The sequence below is a fragment of the Oryzias latipes genome, chromosome 23, assembly GCF_053564925.1.
Source record: "Oryzias latipes strain Hd-rR chromosome 23, Olatipes_Hd-rR_3.1".
NCBI classification, from domain to species: domain Eukaryota; kingdom Metazoa; phylum Chordata; class Actinopteri; order Beloniformes; family Adrianichthyidae; genus Oryzias; species Oryzias latipes.
The window spans coordinates 19,238,895-19,266,321 of NC_136259.1; the positions used below are offsets into that span (position 1 = coordinate 19,238,895).

General features: G+C 37.6%; 1 long non-coding RNA gene across 3 annotated transcripts in view; it reads right to left on the reverse strand.

Annotated features, from left to right (window-relative positions):
* Positions 1-19,384, reverse strand: part of LOC110017635 (uncharacterized) — a 93,886-nt gene extending 74,502 nt beyond the window's left edge. For 2 of the 3 annotated variants that reach the window (XR_002872816.2, XR_002293093.3), the window contains exons 1-2: positions 17,663-19,384; positions 17,120-17,204 (exon numbers count right to left, since the gene is read on the reverse strand). This is a non-coding gene — a long non-coding RNA (uncharacterized LOC110017635). The remainder of the gene's footprint in view (positions 1-17,119; positions 17,205-17,662) is intronic. The other variant, XR_002872817.2, reaches the window with a different exon arrangement.
* Positions 19,385-27,427: the final 8,043 nt, after the last annotated feature.

A 27,427-nucleotide genomic window follows, 5' to 3' on the forward strand; every position in this document is an offset into this window, starting at 1 on the left:
AAAGGGCATCTATCTCCTGGAACGCACAACTTATTTTTTATTAAAACATGCATATCTTGACATGAAAAAAAACAAACTTGCACATTAAAGATCCACTGTGTTTCCAGTAGTCTTTTAATTATGATTACACAGTTTTTAGCCAAATGTTTTCAGTTTTTTTTAAACTGTCCTCTTCAAGCAGATAGTGCTGCAATATTTCATTAGAAAGTCGCCTCAGACTTGTGGGTGGGACTGTTTGCGTGGGGTAAGCCTGCTCCTCTCTCCTGACATCCTTCTGTTTATGCAGTTTCATACTAGCTTACAGCCCCTCACAAATTCAACCCAACATTACCGGTGCAACACAAATGGAGAGCAATATTGGAGCCATCCAGTCGTCCAGCTTTGAGCCAGATATCAGCTCAGACAAGGAAACCAAAGACATTCATGGATCTAGTCATCTCCAAGTGGATGCATCAGAGTGGAGCGGGCCAGGGGGCTTGTGACCTGCCCAGTGGATTTTTTACGTTACAAATACAATCTTTTTCAAACAGGTTTTTTTTTTATCTGCTCCTGATTCACAACACTTTGAATAAAGAAACACTTAGAAATGCAATTTTTAGCTAAATTTTCGATATACAGTATATGGTACATGCCGTATACTTGTATAGCGCTTTTCTTCCTAGAAGGCGCAAAGCGCTTTAGAGTCACAGTCCCATTCACACACACAGTCACACAATGATGGTGGCTCTACACTCAACACTTGCACCAACCTTTAACCTCCAGAGGCAGGAGTACATGTCGTCCTTCCTCTGAAAAATGCCACAAAAACATGTTTAAAAACACCAGAAAACAAGATTTACATCCAAGGGGGTCCTTAAGACATTTTTCTTCCTTAAAACAAACTCTTGATTAGAAAAAACTGAACTTAATGACAATGCGTAGAACTTTTAAATACTAATGCTGACTTATCTTTTTATAGCATTTTGTAAGCCTTTTTGAGATCCAAAGATCTATTTTTCATGGCCAAAAGGAAAATTCCAATCTAAACCAAAACATTTCATACAATTAAAACAGTAAAAGAATAAAAACAAAAACATGTTAATGATTTCATTTCCAGGTCCATCAGAACAGCATCAAACCGAGACAAATAAGATGCAGTAGATTGTAATCATCCTTTACAGAGAAATCCTGTCAGGATATTTTATTTAATCTTTTAACTTGACTTACTGAAGAGTCTGTTAACACAGAATTTAGTTTTCCATTAGAATGAAAATGGAAAAAAGACGCAGGCAGAGGTTAGCTGCTGATAACTTGTAAATAAAAGGCGAATGTAGGCTTTTCAAAATAGGATTTAAAAATGTCTAATTTATCCTTTTAAAAGGAAACATAAAAGCAGAGCAAGGAGGAACAGAGTGGGTTTATTTTAATTGCAAAATGGGACTAGCCTTTGATGAAAAATTAAAATTTTAATGTTTCATTATCATGTCTAAAATGCAGTTGCCCTTCATAGATAAAAATGTATGCGCTCAGGGCTTCAAGTCACATTCCACGTGTTGAAAAGGAAAAAGAATAAAAAAGTATTAAATTACAGAGACTAATTCTTCGTAATCACATGAGTCTTTAAAACTGGTTAGATAATGTTTAAGTTCAACCTCTCTCAGCAAAATTGTGCTCATATCAAACACCTGTAAAATCTAAAAACACCAACATAACTGATTTTTTAACATTCACAGGCAATGTCATCTCAGATGAAGCGTTATACTCTTTTCTGTGTAAGGAGTCAGAAATATACACATGGGAAGTGAAGATAGTGACACTTCAAGGGAACAACAGCAGCAATTTGAATTTTAAAACAAGCAATCGCTTACTTCAAGCAGAAATTATCATTTCACTCACACGGTTTCAGCCAGAACTGTTTTTTTTTTTTTTTTCAAGGTAAATTCTAACAGCAGCCAATATGTCCTTGAAAATATTTCACACTGAGCCACAAATCAGTAAATCTACTGGGGGCAGTTACAGCTAAACCATCACATGGCCCAGATTCTCTCCAAGTAGATATTATCTTATCAGGCTCAAAGATTTTTGTTTTATTTTCAGCTGAGTGAGCCAAGGGTGACATTCATGTATTATTCAAAGTTTCTCCAGCTAATTGATATATCTTGATCAAACATCCATTTCTTCAAATATCTGCTTGCTTGAAGTGAGCAGTGGAACTACCTTCTATCAGCTGTTTTTTCGGATTCCTTTGGTTTAGCTTTCGTTTTAAATGTAAGCATCAAGCCGCAGTTCAACATCTAATTCAATGCCAAGGAATGTCTCAGGGGATGACATATTGCAAAAGCATTTTATGTCTTAGTCTCAACTGCCCAGATACAGGCTGTTTGGGGCATGCAGGTGGCCCACACGACATTTTAAGATCGACTTGGTGAGCCTTTAGAGTGGAAAAGTTCATGCACATATTTTTATACAGGCATGCACCAATACTTTTTTTTATACAACTCATACAAACCAAAAAATCTAAAACACATTGGAAGTAGTCGCTTGAACGTTTGTTGTCAAAGGCAGTATGACCATAGCTTTAGGTCACCATATGACAGCATCACCAGTGTGTCATAAGTGCGTTTACTTACATTTTCCTTACAAATTCTTCACAAAGCACTTACCACACACACACGACAACCATGCGTCCCATTTTTATAACGTCCCTTAGGTTGGCTGCATGTGCCACAGTGGAACTACAAGATCCACCTGTGCTCCTTTGAAAATGCGGTCACTCCTGTCTACGACCCTCCATGGGCCAGGACAACCCAAAAACTTGCAACCCCAGCACAGGTACATGTGACTAAGGCGTTAACACTTTGAACTGCTGCCATGTTGATCATTATCACCAATGTGTATTTAGAAAGCAGTATATCCCCAAAACTCAACAGTTTGATACGATCAGCTATAGGACTGCAATCAAAACCACTACCAGACATGTCAGTTTTTAGCATCAACAAGTGCCAACCGACCACAGAAAAGCTAAAAGAAGTGCTTAGTGAGACTACTGACAACTTGGCCTCTAATAGAGCCAGAGGAAAAGGCAGCTATTCCCCAGACCAGATCAAATCCTGAAAGGAAATTTCTATTCCTGTTACGGTAAATAAGGCCTCTGAAGGGGACAGGAAGAAGGAGCTCAGCAGAGGTAACTGAATGATACAAAGACAAATGAACTAACACAAGAACAGCACTAATAACAGACCTCAGCATTAGATTTCCTGCACACAATAACCTCTTCTTGAAAAAAAATGTGTCCTTATTTATCACTGCATCTCGATTTGGGAGTGTCTCCAAGATCTAAACCCTAGATAGCTGTGAAAACTTAGCATATCCAGGAACTATCCAGGACAAGACAGGGTCTTCATGTCTCAAGCAATCTCATGCTGACCTTCCCAACCTTTTCATTATGCTCAGACAACACATGCTGTGCTTGTTGGACCATTTTCCATGACATGGAGGATGGCCACATTCCATCTGGAAAGAAATGTGCAGGTTGCCCCAAGCTGCCATGGAGAATGTCTTCACAAGACACATGAATGCACTTGACACTGATCTGGAGTCCTGCACAGCACAAGGTGAAAAAACACTCTGACCCAACAAATCAAGACAAGGGAGGAGAAAGTGATGAACACAACAGCCGACAAGCGGGGAAAGACTGAAGTGCAAACACAAGCCAGCCCACACAATGAAGGGATCTTCCACACTGGATTTTCTTTTTTAAGTTAAGTAGTGAAAATGTGACAAATGGAAGAAACAGGAATCAAGACCACCATCCCAAAGATTTACATTGGTCTCTGACGTCACTGATTGGATTGAGTGAATACATCCTGAAGTGGGAAGGAGATGATGACTGGCGTTTACTCCTCACAGTTTTTCCTTGGACTTTTTCATTTCAGAGTCAATAGAAGCTTGTTCCCTTCTGTAACCTGTCTAGATTTTTTTTGGTGGAGCATCACCATACTTTACTTTCTGGCTCATGTTAAATTTGGGACCAGAAGATGGGAGGGTTGATCCAAATCTAAACAAACAATCAAAAGTTATGCAATTTTAAAAATACTGAAAACAACTTTGTACACTCCTTTTATGTATTAATAACTCTTAATTTAATATTTTTAAAATGATGTAATCACAAAAAGGGTGTCTGCACTTGTACAGCTTAGAAACAGAGTAATGATGAATACCTAGGTGCAGAAAAAACATTTTCTTTAGGTTTAAAGACCTACTTCAATGAAATTTGTGTTTTTGGCTTTTAGAACATGTTCTTGTGGCTTTTTGCTCATGGTGGAGTTGATGTACAAAGTAAATCAAGCATAAAATTGTGTTTCTGGTCATTTATTATAATTATTGTGAATCAGAAGCCTGTAGCTGTGACATAGGTGCTACATTTGGCAGGCCCCAAGCTCCCTGTTCCACTTCATTCTGATGCATCCATTTCCATTAACGTGCGTCTGCGCTTCTCTATTCCAACCTGGAATCGGGCTTAGAAACAATGTTCATGAAAACAACAGTTGTCTTGGTGCAGTGGTAGGGCGGTTGCCCTCTCATGGTAAGAGTGCAGGTTCGATTCCCGCCCTGCACGCCCATGTGTCGAAGTGTCCTTGGGCAAGACACTGAACCCCACCTTGCCTCTGGTGGAAGTTTGGCGCCAGTGTTTTGCAGCGGAGCCGCCATCAGTGTGTAAAAGAGTGAATGGTACTGTGAAGCGCTTTGGGCCTTCAAAGAAAGTAGAAAAGTGCTATATATGCATACGCCGTTTACCATCTTTTTATTTTTGTGTTTTCTTTTGGTTAAAAATGGCATAGTCATATTAAGAAGATCACTGGGAAAGCTTTTAAAATGCATCAAAAATGATCGGAGTGGGACTTTAAGCACTCATGACTCGACAAGATATCATAATTATCATCTTGCAAATCTGATCAGATAGCAGCTGGCCATTAAAACAGCAAAGAGGGAAAAGCAGAGTCTGTAGGACACCTAGAAACAAGATTGTGAAAGTGAAAAGGAAGGAAATGTCGAAAAAACAGCTCCAACTACCCGAGAAATACAGCAAAGCTGATACAGACCACTGGATGGAACAGAGAGAGGACAGGCAGAAAAGACACACAAACAGGAATGATGAAGTAAATGCACTATAAAACAGAAGGCTTTCGTAATGGTGAATGCAGAAAGGTTGGAATTAGGGAAGAAATAGAGGATGAACAGTGAGATTCACATAAGCTCAGTCACCGTGACATCCGCACTTTTACTAGTTCACTTTAATGCTTAATCAAAGTCTAGTCTGAGTGATTACATGGCTCCTTTTTTCCATCAAAGTGCCACCATTTAAAAAAAAAAAAAAAAAAGCTCCTAATATGTAGCTCTAGGATTCATTTCTAATTTATTCTTACCAGTCCTGATCTGCCACCCAAAGCCATTACGGAAAAGTCAGGATGATGTGCTGTCAGAAACCAGAGAAATTGATGTCATCCACAGCAATAAAGCTGTAATAACTAGACTCAAATTATTTTCAAGGACTAAGTAACTTTTCCAACATATCTTCATATGGCCCCTGGTGCCTCTTTTGCAACTTCAAAAATGTTTATTATCATAAATGCATAACTGTGAACATAACATTTTGGGTTGAGGCAATATATGCTGCTTCTAATTAACATACTAAGATTACTGAACTCCAGTCGTGCACAAATCCTGCTTTCAAGTGGACATATTTAGCGTAGCATCTGTGAACACCACATCTGCATCTGGTGCTGTAGTGTTTTACATGTACACGTAGTCTTTAGGCACCGAACGGCGAGTACATATTACATCACATCTGCTCGGCATTTACATCCTCTTCTTACTCTTAAGTGGATGATTTAACTCATAAATGCCAAAACACGAAAAAGACAAGAGAGTGCGCAGCTGAAAGAGTAATTGTGACGCTCTACAGCAAAACTGACATTTTGTTCAAATGTGCACTTTCTAAAAGCCCCGTGGAGGTACAAGGGGCATGCCCGGCAATGCCAGCCAACTCAGTGCAGTCACACTGTATCCTGATGCTAAGCACATTAGACAGACCAGGCCAAGCGCCCAAGCACATTAAACTCTTTCCTATTCAACACTCTGGCAAAAAGCGCTTATTTTATTAAATGGCATACACAATATATAAACTGGTCCCTAAAAATGGAAACAACTTGTATTCTTCCCAAAGGTCCATAAGGGGATTTTAATTTGTCCCACAACTGAAAGTCCCACTCTGATCATCTTTTGATCTATTTTCACAGTGTTCCCAGCAAACCTGTGTTCTTTTCTAAGACACAGTTTCTGCAAAAATGTGCCTCTGAGTCGTTCGTTGTGGGGCTGTTGGCGCAGCCTTAGCCTGCCCTCATTTCCCATCATCTCTCGTTTACATGCTTACAGCCCCTCACACTCCTGACCCAAAATTAACGGTGCAATTTTAAGCTTAATTTTCTTTATATCTGTCCTCCATTATCAGAAAAATGCCACAAGAACATGTTAAAAACACCAAAAACATGATTTTTTTCTGCACAAAACTAACTTGGACTATTGTATTTGGTGAAAATGAGGCAGATTGAAAGTATGAACAGCTGCAAAGTGATGTTAGTGGATAAGACAGTAATATCATTGGAAAGACTGAGACGATTGTGTTTTTTGAACTTTGACATGTGGTTATAGAATCATTGTGGATGGATTTAGAGAGTTTGAAAAGCTACAAGGGGCCTTCACTCCCCATGACACACAGCAGGCTGAAGCACTCACTGGAAAAATAACATTGGTTGATGCTGAGAATTTACAACACATATACCAAATAGGGAGTTGACAGCCCTGGGGTGCAGAGGGGGATAGCTGTATAGGATGATTCTTTCACACTGACAGAATCACTAGAGCTAAAATGTCAGCACAGTTGGAAGAGCAGTAAAGGGGGGGGGGGGGGGGGGTTCATGTCAACTTTATTCCACAGTTAGCCTAAGCATGTGAAGGGGAGTGATGATATCAAGGTTGTTTTTGACATATAATGATCACAGCGTTTCACAATGTGACAAGCTCTCACATAGGAAAATTTTTTTTTTTTTTTAGGGAACCATTTGTTCTTTATGAAGACCACAAAGAAAATACAGATAGATTTATTTTGCCCTCAAGTTTTACCTTTTCACTTTTAAAAAGTCAACATGTCTAAGTTTAAATTCATTTATTTAAAGTTAAGTACCTAAGTAACATGTTAAATTGAAATGTTTCCACTGGCAGATGCTACAACCACTTGGCTAAGCCTCTGGCTCTCCAGTCCGGTGTCTGGGTGGATGGTGTCTTGATGCATTGGTTCTTCCTGGATCTTGGAGGCAGGACAGATCTGGGGTTCACACCTTCCCTTCAACATTCAGTAGCATTGTGGTGAAAATCTAGTGAACGCACACTCACCTGAACACACCTGTTCACCTCTGCACAGATGATGCAGACTTGCCTGATCAATGAAAATGCAGCCCTACTGGTAAACTGTTATTGTCTATTTGTATCTTTGCTCTCTTTATAGGGGAGGATGGAATGCAGAGGTAGAGCAGTCAACCTCTAATCAGAGAACTGCAGGTTCGGTTTCCGCCTTGCCCTCCCATGTGTCGAAATGTCTTTGGGTAAAACACTGAACCCCACAATGCTCCTGGTGGTAACAATTTGGTGTGTGGCAGCTGAACCCTTTCAGTGTGTGAATATGTGTGTGTATGGGAGAACGGGACTGTGACTGTAAAGCGCTATGGGTTTTAATTAAGACATAAGTTAAGACATAAATATAATAGTTAAGACATATATATATACACACAATTTAAAATTGATGTCCAATATTTTGTTTTTCTGTACCTCATCCTTTGTTCTCGCCTTTTCCTTGTTTTCTTTCTTAAATTTTCTTTTCCCCTTATCGTTTTATAGTCTGGTGCAAAACTTTTACATAAAGCAAAACATATCAGTAAATCATTTCTTGAAAGAAAATGCTAGTTTCAATTAAAAAATGGCTTTTAAAAATAAATACACATACAGATACTCAGTTTCAGTCAACTTAGCTGTGTAAAAAAAAAACATTTTATTGAGCCACACTCTTATCCCAGGCATATTTGCAGATTTAAATATTAAATAAATTATATAATTAAATGTGAAGTTGTTTTGTAACTCAATTGTTTTAATAATGAATATAAACTATAGTTCAACTTTTAAAGAAAGATATTAAAACAATGCTTTGAAGTGAATGAATATTTGGGATTTAATTTCTTTTTTGTAATTAAAATAGTTATATATTGACAATTTATTATTAACTTAAGAAATTTTATACTTTTCTCTCCCCCTACCAACAAGACCTTCTTCATTTATTTTGCATTCAAGTCAAATGGATAAAACAAGACAAGATAGAGAAAAAGACAAAAGTTTGCTGATAGGTTTTTATTTTTGCAACACAACAAGCCTCAAATTGTTTTACTGTCAGCAGGAAAAGAAAGATTTCAAATTAAAAGATTGTTTAAACTGTAGAGAACAGAACTTTTTAAGAACATTAAAGCATGTTGTGCTTCTATGTTAGTTACTTTGCAATCTTTGGTTCACAAACTTTAGGAGTACTGGGGGAAATGAGCTTAAGAAAAACAAAAAAAAAGATAAAAAACATTGTGACATTTACAAAAAATAAATTAAGAACAGACTTTTTGCAAATTTTTTTGTCTTGTAAAAAGATTAAAAAGATTAGAAGAAACTAAACTTAAAGGGAAACCGGAGACGAAATTATTTAAAATAACGCTGATGACGTGCAGTCAAGAGAAATATATTTTTTCTACACATCAAAAAAAAACAAAATGTGTTGTAGTAGCAGAATATTTTGCATAATAGACTAGCCAACATATGAAAAAAAGTCCTTTATCTTGCATACTATCAATTTTATGGAGTCCCTGATGGACAGCTTTATGTCTGGTTAAAACACTGACACAGAATGAAATTATAGACTGCATGTATAGATCCTTGATGCAAAGAGTGATGAGAGTGCATGTTTGACAGCACTAATTGAGAAAGCAGTGGAGGCATCAATCACTACTAAAGCCAAACTCTAAATTTTGCAAAATGTCTTGCCAACCATAGAACCAAAGAGTCAACCTTTCTGAATATTAAAAGGGAATATCAGCACATAGCAACATGATCCCTAGCAACTGCGACAACACAGCTTCATTTGGCATGTGCTGCTGTAATTGACGAATGATCGCCTGCACAAAAAGAAGTGTCAGAGCTCAGAAAATCATTTCTTAACTAATAAGGGGTGTCAGCCACATAGATGGAAGATTTAAGCTTGTTATTTGCAATTAATGCTTGGGGAAGTATCATGTTATTGGACTTTATGGGGGATTGGTTAGACCAAATTACAATTAAAATGTAATTAAGTTTTAATAGCATCCAATCCGTCCTGCTTACCCACCACAGCCACTTTCCTTGAATCTCACTCCATCTGGTTCAAAGTTGGAGATTTTGATTTTACACCTGCACTTCAAAGACCTGACAGCATAACTTTTGCTCCTATGATGCCAGAAAGGATTTTGTTTACAATGTACATCAGGGTTCTGCAACCCTCAACTCTTAAAGAGCCATTAGGGTCAATTTCTCACCGACCACAATCCCTAGGAGCCTCAAAGTCTCACTTCATCCTTTGTTTTTTTTGCATGAAAACAACTTTTTTTCAAAAGATGAAATAGTTTAAAACTTTTGGCACATGTTCACTTCCTTTTAGATGAAAAACACCTTGTGCCACATAGGATGATCTCACTGCAGCAAATTTAGTAGTAGACTGTGTAATGTCAGCAGTGATTTAAAATTTTAAAAAAAAGTATTTACAAATTATTTCATCGTTGTTTGTGTATCTCAGCAAGAAATTTGTGAATCCAACCAACTAAAATTAAATCAGAGCTAGTCAATTGAACCATTTTTTGGACCATGTGACGCACTTTAAGGCCAAATCCAAATTCTTCACCTTCTACGGCTTCTCCCTAACCCAATTCAAAATCTTTGAATTTTGTCAATACATTTTTTTTCCACCTTATAATCTGATGCGCCTTCATTTTCTACTCTGGTTGTGCTTACTGACCTGAAATTGATGTTTTGTGGTACCAAAAAGCTGTCAAATGTTTGAATTTGGTAAACTAAAAAGCTGCACTGCTTGATGGATTGTTGGACCATTCCAGGTAACGTAGTCAAGATCCTTGTTAAGTGATGCGTACTGTGCTTCAACTGTTTCTGAATGTTGAATAAAGTGAAAGTGAATGTGTGTGTGTGAATGGGACTGTGACTAAAGCGCTTTGGGCCTTCGAAGAAGGTAGAAAAGCGCTGTTTAAGAGTATGCCATTTGCCATATGCCAAAGTTTGACTTATCTGATGTTTCTGCTTTACTTAATGAGCTGTTTAGTCAAAAATAAAAAATAAATTACTTTTTAAAATTTAAAATTTCCTTTTTCTCTTTGACCAAAGGGCCACAAAAAAAGGGGGTCAAAGAGCCATGTGTGGCTCCGAAGCATCAGTTTGCAGACCCCTACTATATATATACATGCTCGAAAAAGCATAAATCATGAAGTACTAGTCCATATCATAATAACTAGCGGCAATGGCTGCCTCAGGAAGGGTTAAAAGATGCTGTCTGTGACATTAGTGTTGATAACTGTGGCAATAGTGTATGTCAGCGGGTGGCAGTCAAAGCACGTTCACATTTTTTCTGTTCAAGCTTCACCTATAAAAAAAGCCAGACCAGAACCTAGAACATGGAACCACACCATCAGATAAACTGTTGACCTTGACGTCAAAAGTGAGGTCATTTCATCCATTAGAAAAATTACAGAAGACATTGAATCTGCTTTAAAGGCCAAAATGATTAGCTGTGTTGTCAACAGGTAGTTTTATTATTAACTGATGAGCAATCCTAGATTATTGGAAGGCAGGCAATGTGCAAGGTGATTAGATTCCAGAATCATCTGTTTCAAACAGGCTGTGCACAGTTGTGCAGTGTAGTGAAACAATTAATCCAGAGGCAATGCTGCATCTGGAGCATTCCACTTTTATCTCTGTGCTGGATTACAGTGCCGTCATTAATATTCACTCCTCTTAATCATGTCGACATGTCTTGGATACAGTCTATCATGGGGAATTAGGCTTGATCAAAAATCTTAAACCAACTGTAGTATGTAGTATGCTTGGGTCGAGTGGTCTGTGTTTTTCTTGATAGAACTGATAGACGTTTTGAAAATAAAAAGCTTTACTTTGTGTCCTCCACCTCCAGACCCTCTTCCACAGTAAGTTCCATAAAGATCTGGTCTCTTTTACCAAGTCGTTCTAACTCTATTTAGAGCTCAGATTGATTTAACAATGGCCGTTTAAAAACCCCACTCAGTAATCTATAAACCAAAGCAACCTAGATTTTGTTTAAATTTTCATTTGAAGTAAAGCTTCACTTACAGAAACAAATTGTTGAAGATGGTTTTGTCAACCTTGTTTAAGACTTTGATGATGTGACAATATTCCGCCTCGTTTTCCCACCGCTAATGGTAAGAGTTAGATAGTAATAGTTTATTTTAAGGGGGACAGAGCAATTTAAAATACATAATTAAACATGGTTAAAGAAGTTAGAATTAGGCATAAGTCTAGTTTTCCTCTGTAGTCCCCTGGCCATGATGTTAAAAGCATAAAACACAAAATACATATACATACATTTGCTATACAAATAGATGAAATAAAGTAAAGAAAGTCTAAAATTAGGCTAAGAACAAAATAAAAAAAATAAAAAAATAGAGTACAAGATTACAAAAAAGCAATAAAATAAAAGCTTTGAGGGGCTTTGATCTCTGCATAAAAGCCAAATAAGAAAGCAATAAAACAAATTAAAGAAAATAAAATGCCAGACTATGAAGTATTAAAAGCCATTCAAAAAGGTCAGTTTTTGGTTGACGTTTAAAAACTTAAGTTCGGATGTACTGTGCAGCTATGCAGCCATATTATTCCATAACAGAGCCAAAAATGGAAAAAGCATAGTCTTCCAGTGTTTGTGGTGACCCGTGCACATGAAACACAATGTGATCCTTTTTTTATTTTTATCATGTTCAATTATTGTTTAGTGTACGAATGTTGCACTGACCAAAGAGCACTTTTTAAATGACAATTACAAGATAATTAGATCTCAGAAAAACTTAAGTTATTTTAATACCATTTTTAGCTATGAATATTAGCATTTGTTCTTTTAATAATTTTAAGCCTCTTGTTTTTTCCACTTGATTTCTCAAACTGTGTGATAATACTTTATTTCTGTATTTTAACAAGGTTTGAACCAGTTTTCCATTTATTTTTTGTTCCATGTCAGAAGGTTATGAATATGCAAATTGGTTTCACAAGGCACATTTTCCAGGGCAATGTGAGAACGCCTATGGTTCAGCAGATTGACAAGTACACTGGCATGAGATGAGTGATTATCCTCTTATGTCAGAGCAGCAAATCTTAACGATGAGACCTGCCCAGTGCCAAATCCTACAGTATAAGTAAATAAATGTCTAGAACTATAAAGAAAAATAGCAAACAAGTGTATTTTTGTCTAATGGTGTCCAAACACGAACACTGTAACAAGCAGAGTCAAAATAGCTCCTGTGTTTTGAATAAAAAGTTAACATCAGTGGGTGTTCGCTGTAATTTGTAACTACAAGACACATAATTAAAATTTCTGTCACCTATACTCTTTCATGTGGGTTTGTAGTGGACAAAGAATAAAGACTTTGATAAGCCATTTCACACAGATGAAAAGATCCTTTCCCACCACAATCAATGATAGGCTTTGTTACTTGCTTTGATCCCAGCATCGATTCTGTGATCCATTTCAAACAACAGCTTTCTGAACAGAAGTCAGTTACATCCACCAAAATGCTCAACTTGTCCAAGAATATTAAGATGTTTCAGTGTGCAAAGCTTATGGCTAATACAGTCTAGCCATCTGTCCAAAAAAGAAGACAGTCTGTACCAAAAATAGAATGAAATGCAAGCTGAACTCCTTCACCTCTCATGCTGATACCAAGTTAGCACTGATCACGTCATTCTTGTTCTAAGAAAAATGGAAAATTGGGCAGTTCCTATTTCCTATAAGCATTAAAAAGTTAATTATTTGCACCATATTTTCTGCACTATAGGGCGCACCAGATTATAAGGCGCACCATTAATGAAAGATCTCTTTTTGAGTTCATGTCAATAAGGCGCATTAAGTGAGACAAACGTCAGAGGTAAGTCCGTCAGTCAAGACTATATTAATTATGTTCACAGTAACTCTAGAACATGTTTGTAACAACACATTAATCACGCATTACAATAAACCCCAACCTTGATTTTTGCAACACATTATAAAACAGACTGATACAGCTGAAACAAATGTTACTGTGAATACACCAACTCCCATCCTTGGTGTAACACGGAAAAAAAAATACATACTCCGGCACTGCTACTCAACTCAACTCAACTTTATTTATAAAGCACTTTAAACAGAACAAGGTTCACCAAAGTGCTGAACAACACAAAAATTAATAAAAGCACATGAAAATATAAAGCATACAACACATAAAATAGGTCCGGATTCCAACTCAGTTAAAAGCCAAACAGAAAAAATATGTTTTAAGAGCAGATTTAAAAATGCTAAGTGAGTCTGTCTCTGCTACACGTTACTATCTTTATAATAAATGGTAAACGGCGTATGCTTGTAAACCACTACCCTCCCTGAAAGCCGAACGCGCTTTACAGTCAGTCCCATTCACTCTACCACATGCTGACAGTGTGTGCCCAAGGACACTTCAACAAAGGGCAAGGCGGAAAACAAACCTGCACTCTTCCGATCAGATGTAGACGGCCCTACCTCTGCACCATGGCCACCCAACCTTGATTACAACACATCAAAAATCAGACTGATACCGCTAAAACCAACATAACTGTAGACACTGACTCCCAATCTTGTTAGTAATATGTATTAAAAAAAATAAAATAAAAAAGAAATAAAAAGTCTGACATCACTATACGTGAGTATATTTACAATAACTCCCAACCTCGTTTCCAACTCATACAAAAACAGACTGGCATTTTGATCAAGCGCCTTATGTCTCAAAATTGCTTCGGAAATCTGTAAGCTCAACCAGAAATGATCAATTTTTGGAAAAATAGATAAATAAATAAGGCTTTGAAGTTTGCTTTATAGTGCGGAAAATACACGGAGCAAATTAAATACATGTTCATGCAAACAATCAAATTGTCCAAAGTTAAGCTTTTAAAAACCATGAAAAATAATTTTTGAAAAAAAAAAAAAAAAAGTGGCATCAAATTCACCTTCAAAACACTAGATCATGGCTAAGCTGCAGCCAACCCTTTACATTTATTAGAAGTAGTTTCCTGCTCCAAAAAGCACAATGAAGGAAGGAGTGGTAACAACTCTGCTGACCAAGAAAGTCCAATTTGTGCCTTTAATACTTGTTCTTATCTGTATGGTCACAAAGTGTGTATGAGTTTATTAGGTACACACTAGTCCAAGACTCCAGAGATCCAGAGTGTCCTTTCCATCTTCACTCTTTTTTTGGTTCTGGCAATTAACATTATCATTAATAATGTTAATTATTATCATTAATTAATGATAAAAAATGAAAGGTTTTTGGTTATAGAGCCTAGTATTAAATTGTGCATCGTAAGCATTCAATTCATCCTTTCAAGGTCCTTGAGGTCCATTGCTTTCTGCCTTCTACAGCTCCCAAAGGTTTCTTTGACATCAGTCCTACACATCATAGTTACTCAGCTACCTTCTAGTAACATTCCTGTCTTTTCTCAATTCCATTCTTTTTACATCAGGATTCCATCCGTTTAAAAATTTAGGTCTCTTAACTGTGACCCCCAGTATGTGATTTTTTTAAGTCTCACTTTATTCAAGTAATGCATACATGATTTAGAAAGCAGGGGGTGAACAATGGGGCTTTAATGCTCCTAATGAAAAAAATGCATATGAGGAGAAACCAAACGCCAAGGTGAAGGCTAACTAAAATCAAAGTCAAACCATCTCAATGTCAATGTGCCAGATCTTAACTGGAAAGAAGATTGAAATGCTTGACTATTTGAAATGATTGCATGACAACAAAAAAACTGCATTAGGTCATTCAAAATGCCATCTGAGAGAGGTTACACAGGAGCAACCCTAAACCAAGACTATAAAACCCAAACCAGCATCTGAAGAAGAGAGGCCAGTGTGGAACAAATGAGGATGCAGGGCAGCCATGCCTGTGTGGAGACAAAATGCTGAGGAGAAAAGATTAGGAAGACAGAGTGGGAGATAAAAGAATGAGAGGAAAGGCACTGCTGAGCACTTCTGCCCCCTGGAGGTGGTTTACTGAAAGACATCACCATGAATTTAAGGCTGCAAAACAGCCGTGGCAAGAACGGTTGTGACTGGTCTAGGGGTTTCTGCATATTGCACCACCTCTGTCTCATAAGGAGGGGCTTTGATCTCTGCATACATTTAAATTCCAAATAGGCAAAAAATACCAAGGGGTAAAAGCTCATTCATTCATAAATGCAACACTGTTGAGCAAATTGTGCTTGATTTGAAGGATATTTCAAAGGTTTGATGTCAGACTTCACAGTGACAGTTGACTCACTGAATCGGCAGTGATACTTCAGTACTGATTTGATAAAAGACACTCAAGTCCTATGTGCATCTCGATAGAAACATCTTTGTTTAACCTTGTTAAATAGAACTGAGGAATCCAAATGGAAAAAGAAAAAAACAAACCAAAGCTGACTGAATATGAATAAGACATGTAGTTTTGCTTTTACAAATGCCATGCAGATGTCCCTGAACAGCGTGCCTGTAGTTTAGGGTTTTAGCCAGCAGATGGCATCAGCAGTTAGTGCACACATCAACCATCTGGGTCAGTGCCCACATGAAGACAGTTACAATCCAACTTTTTCCTCTTTATCCCAAATACATAGCTTACACGTATGTTTAAATGCACACATTTGTGCCCTATTGGCTTAATTCCACACTTGTTTATGTCAGCCCCCCCTTTTTGTTTTGTCTCTTTGTTGCTGTTATCTGGTTTACCCTCATCGCACTTATTTACCAAAGCTTTCAGTTTGACGGAATGTGTATGTAAAAGGAAAACAGAAGGCCGTAAATCATTAATATACGAGTTAAAGAGAATGGTAAAACCTGTCTGAGTGATCAATGGAAACGTCAGAAGTAGGAAGGAGGAGATTAGATATTGACTTAGGTAAATGGAGTGAGGCGAGAAGAAATTGTCTTTAACTAACTGGTGTTGTTATGTAGTGCTTTCAATTTTGCTGGTTAAAATGGAAAAGATGTTCAAACTATGGTTACAATGAACGTACAGTACTCAATCTCTGGGAGAACAAACCAAAGAATAACCAAAGGGCCTTGTCATGTGATATGGAAAGGGTCAATGTACAATTTTAATTGATATGTCAACATTTTTTGTTCCTCAATTATCTTAAAGGAAAAAAAAAATGTGTAGTTTTTTTGTAGTTCTAAAGTAGATTACATTTTTATTTCTAGTTATTTAGGTAACTTTGTAAAGAAATAAATAAATAACTTGATATAGAAATAAAACTTTTGCCAAATTTTACAGATGATCGATTTTCCTGTAATCCTATCTGGGTTATGCCTAACGACTGTCATTCAACATCATACAATGAAAAAATACAAACAAGACACTTGGAGGAAGAAAGACGTAAAAAGTGCTTAGTTTGAAGAGTATAGTCACTTTAAAATAAATTTAAAATTGTATCTTTTAAAAACTCTTAAATTCCAGAAATTAACAAAATCGTGAATGCGGCTCTATTGAGATTCAATATACTGAACAGACCAAACCAATTCCATGGTAAAATGCAATATTATTTGATTTTTGTTTTGTCTGTTAAATTAATATTGTATTCCATTATTACAATGATATTTTAGATTGAATCACACACTGCCATAGAAAACCCAATGATGCTTGTATATAAAGCAATAGCTGTATGTTTAACATCATAATACTTAATAAATGATTACCTTCAACCCTTTAATAGATGTATCAAATCTTACCCAGGTTTGGGAAGCATCTTGTTAGGCAGACCACAGCTATATGACATTTGGACAGGGCTTTTCCATCGAGAGCATGCAAGGATGGCTGCTGGGGCAAAAAGAGGACGTAAGGGTAACAAAAATATACCAGATTGTCAAAGTTAAATATAATTAATTATTTTAAATTCATAGTTGGATGGGTGAAACATTGCAGTCAGAACAACAGGTGATTGTAAGTTATTTACTGCACTGTGCTCTAAAGAGCAAAATTATCCCATAAGAGTCTGAAGTAAATTTATTTTGCATCATTTAACATGGTCTTTACGATTAACATTGCCATTTTGCTTTTTATTTATTGTATTATGAGCTCAAAATATATAAGGAAAATGTCAAAGCATACATTCTCATAGGGAAGCAAGGGTTTAAATGTTGAACCAGTAAACTTTAAAGCAGAAGATACAAAAAATATTGAGGTTTTTAAGAAAGTTAATATAATTAATACATGTAGAGATTTAATCGAAATTAATTTGGCTATCCATGACAAAGTAATTATGCAATACCTACCTTGCTTGTTATTTAGTCAGCTTTGGCCAGCAGCTAGCACACTAAAATCCCAGGAATTAGGCTGCATGGTGCCTTTTAAATTAAAATTACATTAACTTCTTCTTTAATTTGGTAACTTTCAGTAAGGCTAAATGAACTTAAATCAATAGGATGTGCTTAATCTGTTGTGGTACAAAGCATGAAGACAGACAGACTACAAAGTGGAAGCAGAATTGCAGCCTGTTCTGCACTGGCTGTTCCAGCAGATGTTCTGCATCAAGTAATCAAGAAAACACGGTCTTCACTCTTTGTTTTAGCAAAAAGAAAAATGATTTTACAAAATCTAAAAGCACCTTTTTTGGATTTGGAAAATGTTAAAAGTCATTTATAAATAAATAGCCAGTTTGCTGTGCTAAAATTAAAAAGAACTGTCAAAAACAGTTGTTGACGTCTGAATTAGGAAATTCCCCATAGCAACCAGTGGACGTTTAGTATTGACTGCTGTTTCATTTTTCTTCCCTTCTTTTTTTTTTTTTTTTTGTTCTTTTTTCAAGGCCACACCATCAAAGCAGGAAGGGCTCGTGAGCAGCCGCGCGTGCCTCCAGTCAGGCGTCACGAGCCGGCAGCTTGCGCACGCGGACACGTGCCTGCATGTCAACGCTGCTGGAGAAGTTGCACGCAGCGCTTGTCACTTGATCTTGAACGTCGCAGCAGAGCAGATAGGAGAAGATAAAGCGATAAAAGTGGGGTCAGGCCTCTGTACGTTACGAAAAGGCGGCTGGCCTAGATATACGAACGGGTAGATGGGCATGAATGCGCACAGATATAAGTGCTGACATCGTGAAATTCTGTCAAAGGGTTTATGCTCCGATTTTAGTATTTTACCGCCAAATTGTCGTCCTTAAAACAACAATTTAATTGGTATTTAGTGTTCTTTAAATTTTGATAATAAGTAAGCAGCCCATACTTCCCTTTGAGTGGAAGGACAACAATCTAACTCATTGTAAATAATACACACATGCAGTCTATTTTTGGTTGTTAACCCTCTTCCATGAAGGGTGAACAAATAGAAACATAAATCTTAAACAATACCAATGTTTAAAAGCAAAATTTTCTTTTAAATTTGAAGCCAGAATGACAATTAGGAAGGAACCCAAATCATTCCTATCCCCTAAAAAGTGGCATTAAAATAGAATGTTTAAGCCCTGAAACAATGATCTGAAAATGGAAGATTCTGTCAAAGATGAACCAACTGATAAGTTAAAATCCAAAGATAAAAATGGCATTCCAAAAGCCAATAAAGGTCTCTATTTATATCTAAGGAACTAAACTTTAAAAGAGAACACACCTCTTTTGTGCTCTATAGTGAGGGGCATCAAAGGGGGTAACAATTACTTTACTTAATCAATGAATTGATGTATATTCCTACAAGCCGACCAGATAAATTTGTCTAAGGTAAATTGTTAGGGAGGAGGTCATTCCTAGGTGCATAAACCAGCGCTGGATCGTTGCTTGACTTTGCTCCTGTTTGGTATTAGCCTGATTGCTTATTCCTAACTTGGTGTTATCTGGTTTAATATTCACATTCATATGCTTTAAGTAGCTTCTTTAGTATAGTAAAATACTGTGTTAACCGCCTAAGAGATGCTCTATCTGATCAGATAGTCTCTCTGGATGGCATAACTATAGCCTTCAATTCCACAGTTAGAAACCTTTATTTTTACCAGGGTTTATCATATAACGCTCACAAATCACAGGCTTGTAAAACTGCATTTTTTTCACCTATGCAGCATATCTAGGATCAGAAATATATTTTCTAAAAGTCATACTGAAAAACTCCTCCAGGCATTTGTTACGTCTAGGCTGGATTACTGTAACTCTTTGTTAGCAACGTGTCCTAAAGGTTGCTTTAAAAGTCTTCAGCTTGTTCAAAATGCAGCAGCAAGGTTGTTTGCAGGAACTAGCAGACGAGATTACATTAGTGTTAGCTTCACTTCACTGGCTCCCAGTTGAATCTAGAATCAAGTTCAAAATCCTCCTGCTAACCTATAAGGCCTTAAATGGTTTGACCCCATCCTAACTTGACCCTTTGCTCACAAAAAGCAAGACTGCTTGTGGTTCCTAGAATTTCTAAAAGCCCATTTGGAGGTATTTAGCCACCAAGCTCCTGCCTTATGGAATAAGCTCCCAGCTCATGTCAGAGAGGCCAACACAGTTTCTACGTTCAAAGTTAGGCTACAACATTCCTTTTTGGATAGCTAGAATAGCTGTATTTAATGAACCAATATCAACAATGAGTCATATCGACAGCCACAAATTATGTTATGAATCGAATCACTGTTAAAATGAATCATTACGCCCCAATACACATATATTTCAACTGGTAAGTTAGAGGAAGGGTGTAGAATGACCTGATCAATCTTTAATGTTATAATAATGTTGGGTTTTTGTTTAGCAAAAGGTAAAGGAGCAACCTTCCATTGTGAACCAAGGAAGAGGCAGAGAAAGTTGACAGAGAAAGTCTTTGCTTCTAAACGCAACTCAAACATTTTTCTGTGGCTTCAAAAGAGCGTGTTAGTGGCCCAAGCAGCAGCCACAGCATTGTGGCAACTGTTGCCAATTAATACCAGCTCCCTTATCATAAATGAGCCCAACCTCTTCCTCAGTTGACCCAAATCAAGCTTCGAGTCCAGGGATGGACAAACTCCTGCCCAACTCCATGTTTGGCCCCCTAATAAAACAATTTCAGAGACGCTTCTTTTTTAAAAAATTTTATTTTTTAATCTGTTATCATTACTGTTAAGTGTAGATAAAAAACAAAAAGTCGGGGGCCTGTCCACAGACACTCAATTTAATACAAACGTACCTGTTGGCTCCAAAACTCTTCAGGCACAAACAAGTCAACACGTACAACTACAGCTTACACGCACATACTTATGCATACAAACAAACACATCCATCTTCATCCATTTTCTAAATCCCTTACAGGGTCAAGGGGTTGTCCTGACTATTGTTGAATAAAGGTGGGGTACACCATGGACAGGTTGCCAGTCTGTTGCAGGGCACACAATCACTCCCATACACACTCACACATGCGCACCTAATGGCACATTTTAGAGTAACCAATTCACCTATGAAGCACTTGGTGTCATATAATCTTCCATTGACCAAAGAGGGGCACGTATTTAGCCCTTGTGCTATCCTAGGCACTTTAACATTGGGAGTTGGGTCATCTAGACCCACTAGACAGTGCTCTGAACCGTTTTTCTTCAATGATTTGTGATCTTCACTGGTGTCCATGGATTACATGAAATCTTTCCACCTTTATCCACCTTTGTCTTGGTAGGGGGAACATGTCAATGTAAGGGTGGGGTCATCTAAGATAGCACAAGGGTTAGTAGTGACATTTGAATGGCGTCCCTTTTAAATCATGGAAATTTCAACCGTTTGTAAATTTATCATGGAGGAGAAATTAACAATTGCTGTTTGTGTCCTGCCAGAATTATAAGACACCAAGTCTTTCAAATATCGGAAAAGAACTTTGAAAGGAAATGCTTGAAGCTGGATTCACGAGATTTGCACCGCTTTGACAGTACCTTCGCTAGTATCGGATGGTGACATAAATAAAATAAAAGTACATAAACATAATTTAATTTAAATCATTTTAACTGGAAATTATTTTAATTTTACAGAATCCCATGATTTCATTTCAAAATAAAAGACCCTGCACTTCATAGAATCATCTCAATGCAGCAAATGTAGCAATAGGATGTAATGTCAGCCATGATTTAAAAAAAATAAAAATAAACTATACACAGTTTTCGTTGTCATTGTTGGTGCATTTTAGCCAGAAATTTGTAACACTAAGAAACTAAAAGTAATCCAAACAAAGTAAGTAATCTTTACCAGATTCTGTAGCATACGGTGTTCATGCGGGACTGTCGCAAACTGATCCTAGCTCATGAACTCCCATTTGGAAGAGGTTTGGAGCGAAATTTTGAAGCGATGCGAATCTTGGGAATCCATCAGTCCCAATTAAAATTCTTGAATTTTGTTTTACAAAAGACAGTTTGGCAAATAATTTAATGTGCATACTTAAAATTGATGTTCTGTGCTACACAGCGCTAAAAAATGTGTCAAAAATATTTGACTTATGTAAATTGCAAAACTGCACAGCTTCATGGATTGCTGGAGCATTACGACTTTCACAGTCAGGAGCCAAGTAAAGCAACAGTAACTATACTTCAACTGTTTGTGAATGAGTTGAATGAAGTTTGACTTGTAAGACTGCTTTGTTGCGCTTGATGCGCCGTAAAGTCCAGAAAAAATTACTTTTAAATATTGAAAACATTGTATTTTACCTTCAGAGGGCAACAAAGGTCAAAGAAAGAGCCACATAAGGCTTTGGTCCTCAGGTTGCAGTTCTAAACCAAAAACATGGCTGCTCTCACTGCAGTCTCCTACACCTTTCCTTTTTAGTCCTACTGACACTCTTTTGTGAATCTTTTTGAAACCTTCCTCCACCCATACCATACTGCTTGTAGTCACCTCCTCACCTATTTCTCTCCTCCCCCTTCTTCACCTCTGCCCCCTGTAACCTCTCTGTTCCACTGTCTGGGTTTGGCTAACATCTATTCCTCTCTATTCCAGAGTAAACCTCGATATCTAAAGATGTTCCTCCTACACAATTTGAAATCACCTCACTGGTCCTCACTTACCACATTAAAACCCAGTTGAAGCATCTGTTACAATTTGTCTTTATTTTCTCAACTTCTTCTAACTCTATGGATGCCCTCCCTACCCCCCCCCCCCCACTACATTTACCCCCTCTTTACCAAATTATAATCCTTTCATCCCAACTATATGCTCTCCTAATCCATTTATCAATTTCATTTTATCACATAGAGTCACTTTCATGCTTTACTTCATCTATCCATTCACTTTTCCTTTCTACTATTGAACCTTATCTGATGTTTACAGTCAGAAAAAAATGTACACAAGATGACCCCTCAGCACAGAGTCTGCAACATTGCCATCCGTTGCAGATCCCCACACAGCCTGGTCAGATTCCCATTCGTCGGACTAAATATTTCAATACAAACTCTTTCAATACAAAGTGGTCTTTGTTAAAAAATAAAGTTCTTCTCTATTTTACCACATGGCTGCTTTTGTCAGAATTTATAAATCCAGCAAAAATCATTAAACAAGTGAGGTAAAACAAAAGTAATACTCTCCAAATCAATATTATTTCAAAATTAGTTAGTCTGGGAGCAGCATGTACATCCAATCACTTCAAGCAAACAATGCCATCAAGGTCTTTGATGTACTGTTCCACAGACAAAGTAACACAATATCACTTATTTTTGGACAGCAGATTTGGTTGTGGTGTTATTTAAATCTATTTAAATCATCTTTTGTTTTTTTTGTCTGCACCCGATTCAAAATTATTTAAATAAAGAAATACTCAGAAATGCAGTTTTAATTTTAGTTTTTCTTTATATTTATGTTTTCAATTGTGAGTAAAATGCCACAAAATCATGTTAAAAACATCAAATATACGACTTTCATTGGAGTGGGTCTTTAAATATTAGTAAAATTAAAAGGAAACATGGTTAAAAGCAAGGTCACCAGGTTCCTTTGCCAATATTCTGCTATCTTCATTTAAGCTTATTATCCTCGTGTATTTAAGTGTCTGGTTGAAGGTACATCCTTATTAGGTTCTCTGCTTTGCTCATTCTGTTGGTTTTCCCCTTTAATTCAAGAACTTGTGTTTGAATTCATGTGTTTTTAGTAGCTACTGTTAATTAAAAGTTTAGTGCAATTTTGTGTCCATGGTTCATGATTTTAAAAAGTGTTGAAAACTAATCAACAATAACATCCTTCATAATGTATTTTTTTTTCAATTAACACGTTTTATATTACACTAAATTTGTATTATGTTTTGGAAAACTACACAAACATTGTCAGTCCAAAAATCCAACAAATGCTGTCAAATAAAATGTTGGTATCTCAGGTTTTCTGTGCGTAAAACTCGAGTCCAGTCTGTCACTAAAGGGGGGAACCGGTGAGTGAACGCTGTGCGTGTGTGCGCACATGTGGATGGGAGGGTCATATAATGAATTGAAAGAAAGATATAGTGACCAAAAACAGCCACCATCTACCCTCTACCCCCTACCCCAACCCCCTTCCTCCAGCCTGGGGTTTGAATTAATGTGTTTCTATTTTTGGCTCTCCCGTGTTTCCAGGGGAAACCTAATGACGCAATGACGTCAATGCAGGTCACCAGCAAAAAGCAGACTGGAGGAATTGAGTGGCTTCCATTAGAGGTTTTGCAGCATTTTCCAGAGAGGAGGGAGGAGGACAAAATGGATTAAGATTGAGAAATGCACAGAAGTACAAATTATTATTATTAGTTGTAGTATTATAAATACAGGGCGAAATTAATAGAAGGCAATGCGACTGACGTCTGGAAAGGATGGAGGGAGGGTGGAGGGGTGGTGGTTGGGGGGACCCTAGTGCTGCATATGAATGGGTGCCGCTCAAATTCCCAGGGATTATTGGAGGGAAAAAAGAAGAGGACGGAAACACGGGGTCCGCGGTTCCTTGGATCGGGGCAAAATGGGTGAGTCTTTTCTATTAAATTATTTTTTATTGCATCTTTTTTTGCTTATTTTTGAAATATTTAAAATGAGAAAAAGGAAGAAGCTTCCGCTGGGGTTTGGCGCTCAGAGATAATAAGAAATGCATCTCCGAGTTTGGCGGTGGAGCGTGAGTGGCCATTGAGTCGGACTGATGAGTGATCATGGTTGTGGGGAGGGGGGGATTCGAGTAAAATGGGTGGGGGGCATTAATCCTCAGTAAAAGTGTGTTCGTGTTAACTTTCAGCGAGTTGATTGCAATTTCTTTCTATGATCACCCGTGGCTGTGGACGTGCGCCGTCCACAGCCACGGTGCTCCGACGCACCAACAATCCCGCATCCATCCATGTCTTTTGAGATATTTTCCTCATGCATGCCCCGAGGAGAGACATTTTACAATCCAACTGCAAGTCTGAGGTGTGGCGATAATCGGTGCAACAATTGCCAGCTAATTGTAGCGCCAGTCACCCAACGGCTTGCATCATTTTGGATGCTGCCATGCAAAGGTTTCAGAGCTATGAAGGCGACGTTTGATGCTTTTCCCATTTCGAGTCTGTTGGATGGGTAAAGGGCGGCAAGATGTACCCTTACTTCTTTTAGGGTGTCGGATTTTAGGACAAAAAAATAATAAATAAATAAAAAGCGCTCGCATGCACGCGGAAGTCCGCGCTCGCACAGGCGTGAGTTGCCTTCTTTGCAGGTTTCACTGCGTTATGGCAACAAGTGCCAATTCACGCGCGATCAGTACCATACAGCCCCTTTTTTTAATCATCGTGATGCCTCAGAAAAGCCTGACTTGAATTGTCTCATTTTTTTCCCTTTTATCATTCTTTCTTTACACATTGTATTTTTATTTTCAATCATCAGCAAACCAATTTCGCTCCTTTCTGTCTTTATGAGGGGCGTTTACCTGAGAGAGTTGGTTTCAGAACCATGGCCAGCGCATGGCGTTTTCAGCACCATGGAGAGGGCTCACCCATCAGCCGTCTTTTCTACACGAAATTCCATTTTGGTCCTTGTCTGATCAGTTTGTTTGAAATTGTTGCACCTACCCCTACACCTCTGGAAGACCTGACAGCTTCAGCTGGCCTGTGCAGCCAAGACCACAAAATCATAAGAACCTCTTAGTGCCTTGACAGGCAACACCAAACAGAATAAAAACACACTGTTTCCATGTACAACAATATCTGAATTTGGGACAAATTATGAAGGGGAGGAATTGTGACAATTTTCCCTCTCATGTGACGCACACTGTGAGGTAAATGTGGCAGATGCCGACGTGTGCAGATGGTCCAGTCTACCAAGCCCTATTCGCTTCGGGTTTGACGTAACTCGCATGTTCAGACAAAAGGCCTGTCGTCCAGATGAAGCCCTTTGCTGTGTGCTCCTCCTCAAAAGAGCCTTTTCTTCAGGATCCTGATCTTTACTGAGGCATGACTTTCCACAGTGTGGATCTGAAACTTGACTTTTTATTTCGAAAAGCTTTTTAAATGAGCCTGGGACAAATCAAATTTCCAAATTCAAGTCAAAGATAGAAAGGCTGTGGCGAAGGAGGAAAGGTGTAAATCAGGTGTACAACAGAAGCAATTTTGCATTATATTTCCTGAACCCTATGAAAACAAAACGTTTTTTTAAAAAAATGTCGTAATCCCCTCCTAATCTGTAACTTTTCTAGACAGAAGTTTAAGTTTTATACAGGATGACATCCTGACATGATCGTCTACTACTGTGTACAAAGTTTGGATTTAGAAAGAGGAGTTCCATCAATGTTATGTGTTATTATTTCAACTGCCATGTTGGAATACAATGAGTAGATTTGGCAGGACACTTTCAGAGGTTTTATCATCTACATCTTGTAGTTGGAGTGTAACAATCTAGGGAAGTTACAGACAGCTAACAGACCTCCTTCTGTGACATGGACATTTTTTAAATCTCCATTGTTCATTACATTTACGTAAATGTTGGTGGATAAATAAAAAGTTTAAAAAATTCATGGGTGAAGATACAGTTTTCTATCTGCCACAATATTAGAAACATTACACTCCTACTTTAAGTAACTGTTTTCAATCTGAGGATTTATTTGCAAATCTTTTGTACACTTTGAATCTACATTGAACATGGAGGTTCTACATTGTAGCGGTATTTTTCAGGCAAAAGTGTTCCCTTATTCCTTTTTAGGTTGCTCAGAAACCGCTGACTGATTTGCAATGACAAGCGAATGAAACTTCATCAAGTGGAAAGAAGACATGCTGAAACACTTGTTAAGACAACAGTGTTGTCGCTGTGTTGATGATCAGATGCAAGTGTGTAACTGCATCTGAAACCCATGAAACCCAAATTTTCAGATATTGAGGTTTCGGGTTCTTCAGATTTTGTCAGTGTGGACTAAGTCATCCAACATTTTGGCAATAATGTTCTTTTTTCTCACCTACAGGAATCCATGCTTATGATGTTAGAAGCGTTCTGCATCCTAAACTTTATGATCTAAAAGGTGTGTGTGGGAACTTCAACAAAAAACTATGCTTTTTTATGGCTTCTCTTAAAGGTTTTTTAAACTTAAACAGAAAGAACAACAAACAGAAAATCCAATGATCCGTCCAAATCTGCTCAAATGCAATTTTTCAGAAGGAGGAGAATAATTTTCAGCTCATATTCAGAAAAGGCTTTAATCACGTCACTTTTATCAGAATTGTCTGAATTTGGCTTTCTGGTTAAAACTGTGATCTGGGTATAACAATGAAGCAATAGACAAGCAACACAGGTGGAAACTCATTTTGACTAAGACATAAAGTGAAGACAAACCAGAGAGAAGTCCTGAATTGTCTGTTTTTTCTCCCATACTTCATTCAGAGAAACTGCTGGTTTCTCATTTTTAAGACATATGGAAACCAAATGTTTAATAGTAATGTATTAGCAAAGCTCATCAATGCACCAAAAGCATTTTGTTTGGCTGGTTTTGAGGCTGAGGGAGGACTGTTCATTTTTGAAAACAGGAGTTCTCTAAATATGGATCTTACGTTTGTCTCTGTGCTTTCCAAAGTCCCCACAAATGTGCTGAAAGCTCCTCTTCTTTCTCCTTTCTCCAGGTTCCGGAATCATCGTCATCACAGGACACATTTACGGCATTGTCCTTTGTGGGTCTTTTTGC